The 12,107-nt window shown below is 50.3% G+C and overlaps 1 protein-coding gene across 5 annotated transcripts in view; it reads right to left on the reverse strand.

Moving 5' to 3' along the window:
- Positions 1 to 12,107, reverse strand: part of GGTA1 (glycoprotein alpha-galactosyltransferase 1 (inactive)) — a 55,503-nt gene that overhangs the window by 19,793 nt on the left and 23,603 nt on the right. For 3 of the 5 annotated variants that reach the window (XM_033123202.1, XM_033123203.1, XM_033123200.1), the window contains one exon: positions 7,514 to 7,629. The gene's annotated coding sequence lies outside the window, so the exon portion shown is untranslated. Of the gene's footprint in view, positions 1 to 6,390; positions 6,624 to 7,513; positions 7,630 to 12,107 lie in introns of all 5 variants that reach the window. The other 2 variants (XM_033123205.1, XM_033123204.1) reach the window with 1 other exon arrangement.

The raw sequence follows: 12,107 nt of genomic DNA on the forward strand, positions 1-12,107 counted from the left end.
ATGTGGAGACATGAGGTGGCAGGCTATTCTAATGGCCAAAAAGAGGGGGTGGCCTATGCTGAAAAGGTGGCAGAGGAGGTGGAGAGAAGTCGATTAATTCCTGTGCTTTGGAGAGAGACTTGATAGGACTTGGCTGGTACCTTAGACATCAGGGATGAGGGAGAGGGAAGAAGCAAGGTTTGTGCTGAAGCAGGTGGGTTGTAGCGTTTCCTCAGACAGGCGGGAGGAGGAACAGATTGGGGATGAGAATCATGAATTCCCTTTTGGACATGTGAATTTCAAGGAGAGTGTGGACATCTACACGGAGATAACAGGCAAGGGAACATTTAAGTCTCAAGTTCATCGGAGAGACGGGGGTGGGACATGCAACTAGAGGCATCTTCCACATGGACGGTATTTCAGGTGAAGGCAATGAATTCCATTACCTAGGGCGAGGATGCCGAGAGAGAAAAAGGGAGGAAGAGGGCCTTGGGCTGAAGGGACATTTAGAAAGAGGACAGAGGAGGAGATGAGAAGAAGAGGCCCAGGAGGTAGCAGGAAAATCAAAAGTGTGAACACCTGGAAGCCAAGGAGAGTGGCTAACTTGGCCATTCATCAAATGTCATTGCCTGTGTGGGGCCACTTCCCACGCCATCCCCCCACTTCACTCCCACCCTCCGCCCTGACCGCCAGTGAAGCCTCCTTTCTCTCCTCTGGCTCCCCCATCATTAGTCTGAGCTTCCTGAGGGCAGCAGCGATGTCCTATTGAAACCTGAAGCGCCAGTGCCCCACACGGAGCAGAAGAGGCCCTCCGTCAATGTTTGGTGAGTGAATGACATAAATGAGAATGACACCTGTCGGGACAGGTTATTTTCCAATTCTTTGCAAAGAGGGTCGCAGACGAGGCCAGCCTTGGATCTCATGTGCTGCATGCCCTTTGTTATAAATTCAGTTAAAGAAGAGAAAGGAAAGGATGATCAGCAGTGACACGCCAGTCCCCCTCGCTTAGAAAGGGAGCTGTGTTTGGAAACAGAAGAACCAGGGCTGAACTCAAGGTTGTAATTCCACCTCCAGCCTTCAGATGTGACTATGACGGGCGGCTTTCCACAGACCCCGAGAAGATGAACATGTTGGGGGCTCCACGTAACTCTCCGTCTTGAGCTTCCTCCCTTTGAGTAACTCGTGAGCTGGCACATATGGCCTCCAGCCCACGGCAAAGTCACAGAATGCAACTGCATGCAACTCAGCCCCCCTGTTGGAAAAACCCACTTGAATACTAGCATGAAGCACTAGAAAAGTCCTGGGTCTGGGAGCAAAGCGAAATACAAGATCTGAGTTGAGATGGCGGCCACCTCTCCATGCTTCACTCCCACAGAAACAAACGTGGATGGTGATCAAACACGTGGGCTTCAGAATGAAGTGGGGATGTGAGTCCCAGCTCTGGCACTGGGTAACCCTGATCACGTGGCCTCATCCAAGTCTCCGAAAAAGCTCTGAAAAAGCAAAAAGCCTTTTCGTAATTAAACTGGCATCATGACCTTAAGTGACGTGAGGCTATTTCTAATCTTTATCCCACTTTTTAAACGTGTAAACATTTCTTTGCGTAAATATCGATGTGTTTTATTATTTGGTGTTGCTGCACTGGGGGTGTTACATAATATATGATATATAATCCACACCCGACAAATTCTGCATTCCAGTGTAGCTGGCCCTGGAGTTTCAGAAAAAGGGATTGTGGACCTGTAATGGATCGTATTAAATTGGTTTCCATGTCTTTTTTTTTTTTTTAAGATTTTATTGGGGAAGGGGAATAGGACTTTATTGGGGAACAGTGTGTACTTCCAGGACTTTTTTCCAAGTCAAGTTGTTGTCCTTTTAGTCTTAGTTGTGGAGGGCGCAGCTCAGCTCCAGGTCCAGTTGCCGTTGCTAGTTGCAGGGGGCGCAGCACACCATCCTTTGCGGGAGTGGAACCGGCAACCTTGTGGTTGAGAGGACGCGTTCTAGCCAACAACTGAGCCATCCGTGAGGCAGCTCAGCTCAAGGTGCCGTGTTCAATCTTAGTTGCAGGGGGCACAGCCCACCATCCCCTGTGGGAGTCAAACCGGCAACCTTGTGGTTGAGAGCCTGAGCTCCAACCAACTGAGCCATTCGGGAGGCACCTCAGCTCAAGGTGCCGTGTTCAATCTTAGTTGCAGGGGGCAGAGCCCACCATCCCTTGCAGGACTCAAGGAATTGAACCGGAAACCTTGTGGTTGAGAGCCCACTGGCCCATGTGGGAATCGAACCGGCAGCCTTCGGAGTTAGGAGCACGGAGCTCTAACCGCCTGAGTCACCAGGCCGGCCCTGGTTTCCATGTCTTTAAAATGGGGATAAAAATGCCTGTGATGGCAAAGAGCTAATGTCCATAAAATCCTTAGCATTGTGCTTGGCACCATATAAACGTGCAAAAAGCGCTCGTTTTTATTACCGATGTCCATAAAACAGGCTGTTGAGAGGACCTGGTGAAATAGCACAGTGCCTGGTACTTAGCAGGAGCTCAAAACTTTATTGGAGGGGAAGGAATGAGGGTTTTGGAATCAAAACAAGTGCAAATAGATGCAAATTAGGGATGCTAAAGGTTTATCCATCTGTTTTATGCTGCAGCCTGATTGAGAGATCCTCTGAAGGGAGGGGACAAGACTTTGATTTTCTTGGATCACGGCAGGGGACATGCTAGATACCCTGCCTGAGCAAAGGAGGTGACAACACTGATGGAAGTGCTAGAAGTGTGTCCCAGGCTTTATCAGCCCCACTTGTTGAGAAACAAATGCAAATTATCTCCCAGGGTAAGAAACATGAATGGAGAAACACTCCAACGCTCATGAAGAACACTGACGCTTACATCAGGGAGGGCCAAAATCAGACACATCTGATGCCCTCCTCCGTGCAAGTGTTTGTGGTTTTTCTTTTCAGAAATCAGCATCCGAGGCAACTCGTGAAGCCCATTTCTTTCTGAACTTCATAGATCGCTTGAATCGGCTTACTGTCTGCTGTGGCCAGTCGTCACCCTTGTTGAAGATGTAAAATGGGAAGCTGCCCAAATGAGCCAATAACGCAACCCTTCAGCAAAGCACTAGAAATAGGTGTAGACATGCTTCCTGGAATCTGGAATCCGCAGCTCCAGGGAAGGAAGGGTTGGCAGGGTGGCCAATGGATCTTTTAAAACATTTCGATTTTTCTCTCTGGACAAAAATGAGGCATTTGGCAACCAGCGTGACCTGAAAGTCCTTCTCGTACGTGTCTGTCTCTGAGAATTTTCAAAACTATGTAATTCTGAAGATCGGTGGTTGACGTTCTTAGCCACCTACTAGGGAACATGGGGTTGCTTCTAAATTCCCCACTTCAGAGGTAGAGCACAGAATTAGGACAGCTGGATCCTGACACCCTGCTCGCCCCTCAGGGGACTTGGTGACTCAGCCGCATGCAGTCCCACCAACGCCCTAGCGCCATCTCTCAGGCCCTCTTGTCACGGTGCTTCTCATTTCTCTCTGAATCCACTCTACCTCCCACGCGATGCTCCTGGGCCTCTCCCAGCATCAGCCTCTGCAGTGGTTCCCAACTGAAATCACTCACACGGCCCCCTCCTGGAAAAGGTGCTGAAAACATGGGGCATTTCCCAGGGCAAGGTCCTGTTGTAAAGCCTGTCATTTCTCCAACTTCCCTGCTTCACCCTCCTCCCCTCTCCTCTTCCTCGTTTTCCGCTTCTATTTCTCCAGCGTGTCAGACAGACCTTTTTCTACATGGTCCATAAATTAATTCTTCCTTACCCACCCCCAACCTGACACACGCGCGCGCACACACACACACACACACACACACACACACCTTCAGCCTGGGCTAAGTGAAGGTATTCCTTCCAAACAGAAATCCTCTCTGAAAAGAATTCTAGTGCCAGGGGAAAGGTGGCCATCTCAGCTGAATAACAGAGCACTCAGAAGCCCTGGAAAAGCCATTATCTCCAAGAGCTGGAATCTGCAGGGGGAAAGCAGTGGCAGAGGAAACCAAACCTTCCTGTAGACAAAGAATGCTCCTCTCTGCCTGTGATTCTTCCCCCAGCCCCTGGAACCAGTCCCCTGCTCCCTAGAGCTGTCCCTGCTCACTCAAGCCTCTGGATGATTAAGATGGGGTCAAAGACTCAAAAGGATACATGTCAGGTAGTGACAGCTGCTGTGGGTAAGGACCTGGGGAGGGCGCAGGAGCGAACTGGGTATTAGAGACTTGGACAAAACCGTCTTCCGTCCTCCGTGCCCTCCACTGTAATGTTCGGATCCAGCATTCCAGGTAACAATTAGGCCAGTGTTGTCTCTTGTAGCAGCAGTCCTAGACTCTCCTTGGGCAAGTTCTCTGACTCTCTGAGCCTCTATTTACAAATACAAAACGGAGCTTCAAGCACCCTCCTCTAGGGGTCTTGAGGGGACAAAAGGAGACGATGTGTATGAACACATTGTGCTATTGGTTGGTAAATGCTCCGCTCGCTGAAGTGGCAGCCATACTGATGGTTGTACTTTTTAACTCGTGGTTCTGAATGCAGAGCTGTGACTTCCTCTGAGAGGTGTCTCAGCAGCCCCAGGGCAGTATCACCGGAAGCTCATTCACAGGCAGGCCCACCCCACCCCCACTGTGACTACGGAGATCCTCAGCTCCCCTTCCAGGCAGCCAGCTCAGGGCCCAGCAGCTCACTGTCTGCCCCACTGCCCGAGCTGGGCCGGGAGGGAAGGTGAGCACACCTGTCCGTCAGGCCCTGCTCCCACAGAGCCGGCCTTGTAAACTGGGGTCATTCATGAGTTTCTCTGGACTTTGTCTCCCCAATTCCTGAAACAAGTCCTTTGGACTTCACTTTCCATGACCGGCTTTCCTGATTGACCCAGGACATGGGTGAGAAACCAGCCACAGGATGGAAGTCTCATTATAGGAGGGCCGTTCACTCAGCCACACCAAGGGCATGTTGTTGCCATGACCACACGGAGTCCTTGAAGTGACGGTCAAATGATAAGATTATCGACCAACACAAGTTGAGTGCAGAGGCCGACTTCCCCCGAAGCTAATAAAGCCAGGTGTCAGACCTCCTTGCAAGACAGGGGTGGGGAGTGGGTAATGCTTTCCAGAAGCTGAGTGGTTCCCCTGCCCGGGGGGAGTCACCTTCAGCCTTAGTGCCGGGCCAGGCGCTGCAGGTGGGGCTGAGGAACTAACCCCACTACCTGCACACATATTTGGGTCCCAGTAACAACCTGCCCCGCGTGGACCTTGTAGAGCACCCGAGGCCTATCCATTTGGATAGCAGGGAGAAGGAAGGAGCTGAATCAGACATTGCTCTTATTCGCTGCTCAGAGGTCATGCTCACGGCCACCTCATCCCCACACCCTCCGTCCCACCCCTTCCAGGATCAAAGAGCTGAGTTCTCTGGTGCTCTGGTGGGAGCCACCTGAGCAAGAAACTGCCAAGAGTTACAGATGTGGCCATTAATAAGCTGTAAAGCTGAAAGAAACTAGTGATCACCACTAATAAGAAATTAGTGATCACCACTAATAAGCTGTAAAGCTGAAAGAAACTTCTAAACTCTCAGTAATAAAAAGCAACCGTTGATTAATCATGCTAGAGGCAAAACTGATTTGTCTTTCTTTTGTCTCTATTGAAAATGATAATATAAAATCATTGTCAGATAGAGAGGCAATCCAAGAGTATGCAGCCAAAATAAGACAGGTGCATTAGACACCTTCGTAATACCCGTCATTTTTATATTTTCATATCATTTGATTATGATGGTTTCTGGATTCTGTCCTACTTGGAGTATCTGTCATTTTTTGTTATTTGTTGTGATATCTCTTCTCATATTCTAAAGTCATTCAAGTTGCCCCTTGAACAATGCAGCAGTTAGGGGTGATAACCCCCATGCAGTTGAAAATCTGCATGTAACTTTGACTTCCCAAATCTTAACTACTCATAGCCTACTGTTGACGGAAGCCTCACCGATAACATAAACAGCCGATATTTGTATCTTACATGTATTTATATACTGTATTCTTACAATAAAGTAAGCTAGAGAAAAGAAAATGTTATTAAGAAAATCATAAAAGAGAAAAATACGTTTATAGTATTTATTGGCAAAAATCCGTGTATAAGTGGACCCACCCAGTTCAAACCCATGTTGTTCAAGGGTCAACTGTATCCATTTCCATACCTAATATTGCATTTGCAACTTTGCGTTCTTTTTCTAAAGAGGACCCTGCAACACTTGGAGTTTCCCCACCTGAAGCAGGCCAGGCCTTGGGCTAAACACTGGACCAGCAGTCTCTCAAGTTAAGCCTCACACTGACCCTGTGAAGTCCCTCTAGAATTATCCTTATTTGACAGGTGTGAGGTGAAGTAACTTGCCTGATGTCACACAGCATAAATGGTGGAGCCAGGATTCGGGTCTAGGTGTCAGCCTCCCGTGCCGCCCTTTTCACCACTCTGTTCTCAGTAAACATGAGGGTTCTCCCGTGGCCTAATCACGCGGGTCTGTGGCTCCTCTGCCATTCCCAGGTACTTTCTGGGTGCCTGGTACGCGTTTTCCTCACTCACTACACTTTGTTCATCCCTCGTCGTGGTCAGTGCGGGCTTTTCAGCTGAGGAAACTTCGCTTTAGTGGAGGCTGAGATCACACACAGCGCTCACCCAGAAGGGGGTGCCGATTTGAACAGCAGACCCTCAGCCTCCCAGGCCCAGCCCCCTGGCATGGGGATGGTGCTGGGGGTGAGGAGGGAGAGTGCTGCTTTACCCTTAAACCGCTCTAAATTGGTGGGCATTACAGGGATATGCTCCCCAGTGGAAGACACGTGGTACAGTTCATAGGGGGAAAAAAGTGCATGGAAGGCTGTTTCCAGTTATGTTTTCCATTATGAGGGTCAGGTAAACACAGACAGAGGAAACTAAGAGACGAGTCTCAGACTAAATAGAGGGCTCACTGTTGCTCCAGCCATTACAGACGGAACAACCTGTGCACTGAGGTATACAGCTTAGTCGTGCCTTTTCTGGAATCCCTTGCAGGAAATCTGAAGCCTGGATCCAGCCAGCTTTTCCTTGCTGCCTGGCCCAGATATAATTGTGCAAGGGTTTTTCCAGGAGAAATAAGGTAAAGTAAACAAACGAAGGGTCTACACTACCCTGAGAAGGCTCTGCACCCACCCACAACGCAGCCACCCCAGGCACCAAGCCTCATGCCCCTGCCCCTGCTCTGTCACTCTGAAGCCTGCAGAGAAAACTCCATGCCAAGGGGAGCACCATGCAGCAGAACTCAGCGAAGCCTCTGAGCCAGCATCCCACCAGCTCCCACTTCTAGAGCCCATGCTGTGGAGAGAAGCACTTGGTCTTCTTCCAGAAATACTGAGGGGGACCAGTAAGAGGTTACGGGGAGGGCGAAGGTCCTCCCCGAGGTGGATCCATGCCGCGGCCTGCTCGCAATTCCCCCACTTGAGTCCCACAAGGCAGACGTAAACCATTTCAACGTTTCACATACCTCATCGTCTGCTTCTCTCCCCTCAGCGTAAAAAGCAAAACAACAAAGTTCTATTGAGCTTCGTTCTGCAGAAGGAGGCAGGGCTGGGAGGAAGGGAAGGTGCTGTGGTCCAACTCCTGTCAAAAGAATAAACAGCTGTTTCAGGACAAGGGGCGTAGACAAATCCCACAGCTGCCAGAGGCTTTGTTTCTCGCTGGCCCCGGGAAACGGGCTGTTTATCAGGCCTGTTGACTCAGAGCCGCAGGCCAAGGCACAGAAATTTCTCTCTGGGCCCAGGAGCGGCCCGGCCTCCCTCACCAAGGGAAACTACGGGTCCAAACTCGGCCTGCTGTTGGAGGAGGGAAGGCCGCCACCTCTGAGAGGGACACACAGGCTGCCCACATCACCCACTCCTTGGCAAAAATGGGAACTGTTCTGAACCCAAACGACCCAAGTGACTACTACCAGGAACAGCCAATGAAGAAGTGAAAACGTAAAAAATATACTTTACATGCAGAGGGGTGGGTGAGAGACAGAGTCCTCAAGACTCTCGTTGAAACGCTACCTAAATGGTCCTCGGAGTAAAGCCTGTCGTCTACATCCTTCAGGCGATGGAAGTTGTTTTGTTTGAACGCTATTTTTATAGAATGTTATGAGATCTCCCGCATTGCACACCAAGCTATAAGAACTTTAAAAGGTCATAAGGCCCAACCCCTCTCTTTGGCTGAATAATGCTTAACCCTTCCCACACCCACCTCCTGCTCCCAAAATAGAATTTTCCAGCTGGAAGGGACCTCAGAGCACTGCATTTTCAAACATCGAAAACAGCTCAAACTTTTTCAAAAAACACATGAAGTCATTCTCAGAACTCCACGATGTGAAACAGAGGACACAGAGTGCTTTGGCTGAAGCAGGGAAATGAAGCTCGAAGCCCCCTACCCAAACCCTCCCAAAATGCCCCCGACACCTCCCACGAGTACAATCTGGAAACCCCAGACTAAGAGGAGGGAACCAAAATCCGCCAGAAAGGCGCCAAGGATTGCTCCCCACCCTTAAGTTATACCTAATCCAGCCTTTCCCTCCTGTTCTCCAAAGGAAATTTCACAGCATGAGCTAATTGGCTGCAATCTTTTGGGTCTAGCAGTTCTTCCTAACAACTTGCTTAAATCCTTCCTGTTGGTATCTACCAAAGCTGAACAAATTCACACCTGATGACCAAGTCATTCCACCCCAGGTCTCTACCCCTCAAAAGCACACATCAGCTCACCAAGAGACATGGCACCTCATAGGATGCCCAGGACTGGAAACGAATCCAGGCCTCTCATCAGAACTGTGATCTAGCGTGGGATGCGATACAAAGCAGTGAGAATGGACCAGCCACAGCTACAAACATCAACGAGATGAGTCTGACACACACAGCACCGAGTGAAAGAAGCCCTCGACAATTCCACTGAGTTAAAGTTTAACAACAGGCAAACCCCACCTGTGGTGCTAGCAGTAAGGACGGGGTGGGAGAGGATGGGAGGGGGCCCAGGGGCGCTGGGGGGGTGGTTATGTTGTTTCTGGAGCTGAGTAGTGGATAGACAGGTGTGTTCACTTGGTGAAAACACATCACAAATGTGACTTTTCTGTGTGTATGTTAAGAACAAAAATGAACAGGAACCTTCCTGCTGGAAGTCGTCTTCTCTCAATCATTCTGTCTTCCCCTGGCACTGGCTCAAGGGCCACGGGACCATGGGCAGCCCTGCCTTTTCCTTCTCTCGGGTTCCCTGCCCCAAGACCAAGCACCTCAGGAGCGGTTCACGGAAGATGTGTTGCATTAAATGCTCCAGAAATATTTACCTATGGTCAATGGGGAGGGGAAAGATAACAGTTGGAAGGCCAAGGAACTGGGCTAAGATAAGTTGGTCCTTTTGCCAAGCAAGCACTGATCACGGGTAACGTGGGTCTCCCACTTTCCAGTTTACAAAGCAGCCGGTGGGGACAGAGTCCCAGAGAGCAGTTTCCAAGCTCTCAGCCTCACATGGAAAGGTGCTGGCTCGGTTATTAGATGGCCATCAACTGTAACCAGTTAGCCATTGGCCACTAATATAACTGCCATGGCTGGGCTAGCAGGGGTGGATTGCTGCTAGCAGGTTGGTTGGTTGGCCGAGAAGCGGATGGCGAATTGTGGATCGTGTGGATCCTACTTCCTTTGTCTTGCCCGGCCACCAGCGAGACTGGAGTGTAGGAAGACCCCTCGTTGGGATACTGGCAGACGTTTGCTTTTGTGTCTCAACCAGCCGCCATCAAGAATACAGTGATATGACACCCCTATCTATGGCTCCGTGGGTGTTCCTTTTTGGCCTCGCCATATCCTGCATTCTTGTGCGGGGAGCGGGACTAGAGTCCCTGCGTGACACAGCCTCTCTTTCATCTTAGTGATACTCAGGGTCATTCACAGGTGGTTGGGGACAGAGGCGGCTCTGGGAGCCTCAGGGACTTGCTCAAAATCACCAGCTGGTGGGTCCCATGCTGCTGTTTCATCCCCCCTAGCTGCCTCCAGCGGACACTCTACAGGCCAGTGGAATTAGAGGCTCCAGGCTGGTTAACCACAGCTCAGCAGTGTGTAAACCTGGAAGGCAGAAAATTCAATTTCTAGCGTATCCAGCATGACCTTATTCCTTCCCTGACACGCTCTCATAATCAGACTCTCCAAACAAAGGAGCACACACACGTGTGGCCATTCCTGAACTGACAGGCAGAGAACCTAGTAAACGAGCCGTGGGCCAAGTAACTCTACTAATCAAAGGAGGTGGAAGGCTGCCCAGGTAATGAGCTTGGCACGGCGCCTGGCCAAGCTGACTAATCTTATTCCACGGTCATTAAGGCCAGCAGTCCAGGTCCACCGTCCTTGGGTCTATTTGATAGCAGCCAGCATTCAGTACCTGTCACCCTAAGTCGGAGAATTACAGTGTCGGCAGTGTCGGCCACGCTGGCTTTGCATCTCAGTCCACTTCCTACTGGGAGGAAACAAGGTCAGGATCCTCACCCTGCTTATCTTGGGAGGGTGTGAAGATGAACTGTTCTTGGGAAAGGACCCGACAAACACAGGCTGTCATTATTCTATCCATTGAAAGACACATTTAGGGCAGTCACAGAAGGTATACGTGCCAGTGCTTGCATGTGATAGAGCAATTTGGTTGGTTTCCTCCTCTGTGTTGGGGATAATCATCCCCACATCTCGAGGTGGGTGAGGGCCTATAGAGTGTGATTACAAGCATACACTCTGGGGCCAGGCTGGCTGGGTGTGAGTGTCGGCTCTGCCTCTTAGGCTGTGCAATCCTGGGCAACTTACTTAACTTTTCGGTGCCTCCATTTCTACATCGGAAGCCAGGAGCCAGATTACAGTGGGTCGAGGAATGAACCTGAGGTGAGGAAGTGATGTCAGTAGATGTCAGTAGAGCATAAGGGCCTCTTACTTTCCACCACAGGAAGCGCTGGAGGGCGGGTGCTGGCTAGAAAGGCCCTGGAGAAAACAGGACAGAACTCCGAAGTATACTGCTGACGGTGGGAAGACCTTGATGAGACAGAGCCAAGGAGAGAAAGGCTTTGGAGGTTCAGAGGAGGGAGAGGACAGGTGTTGAAAAGCAGCCCTGCAGGGGAGGGTGGAGGGGTGCCCCTAAGACAGGCAGAAGGTGTTTTCCCGTGTGCAAAAGGGAAGGAGACAGGATGGGTCGGTTGGTGGTAAGTTTGGGAGACAAAGTGGGAAGCTGACAAGTTCCAATCCAGAGCCACTGAAGTATGGAGGACAAAGTGGGTGGGGAGTATGGATGGCAGAGAAGCTGACGGGTTGTGCAGAACCATCTGATTACCAGGAGCCTTGACTCTGCACCGTGCAGAGGATTCTGCATTTCATCCTGCAGGTACTGGGGAATCCTTCAGACGTTAGGCCAACGGAATTACATGATTTGTTTTTTAGAAGAATTACGTGGCTGCAGGGTGAGCGTGGGTGGGAGAAGGAAAATCTCCAGCCAGGGAGACCAGCCAGGAGGCTGCTGGCTGATGTCCAGGTGAAAAAGTGGAGACCTGAACCCATGGATTGAGCTGGAAGACAAGGCAGCAGCCATTTGACAGGAATGAAGGAAGGGCCATCCTGACACCTTGGGTTACAGGAAATCAATTCTCGTTCAGACTTGGCTTAAATGTCACCTTGTTGGTGAGGTCTGTCTGCAGTTTACTTACAAGTATTTACCTTTTACATTTCCTTCTTCCTCTACCAGAATGTCAGTGCTATGGGCAGATACTTTTGTATGTTTTGTACCACGTGGAAGTGCTTAATACAGCACCTGGCATTCCTACATCTTTGTAGGCCAAACACATGGCACCAAAGCGCTCGATAAATGTTAACTGTTTTAAAAATGGCAGGTAATGATACTATCAACAATAATAGGGAGCAGTGGGATGCAGAGAGACGTGAGTCTAGTGCAGTGCTCCCCGCTGTGTGGATTGTGAATGACCAAGTCATCAGCACCACCTGGGAGCAAGTTAGAACCACAGCATCAGAGCCGCCCAGCCCCAACCATCGGTGGCCCAGGGCGGGCCCAGGAATCTGTGTCCGCCAAGGTCTCCTGGT

The sequence above is a fragment of the Rhinolophus ferrumequinum genome, chromosome 12, assembly GCF_004115265.2.
Source record: "Rhinolophus ferrumequinum isolate MPI-CBG mRhiFer1 chromosome 12, mRhiFer1_v1.p, whole genome shotgun sequence".
Classification (NCBI taxonomy): domain Eukaryota; kingdom Metazoa; phylum Chordata; class Mammalia; order Chiroptera; family Rhinolophidae; genus Rhinolophus; species Rhinolophus ferrumequinum.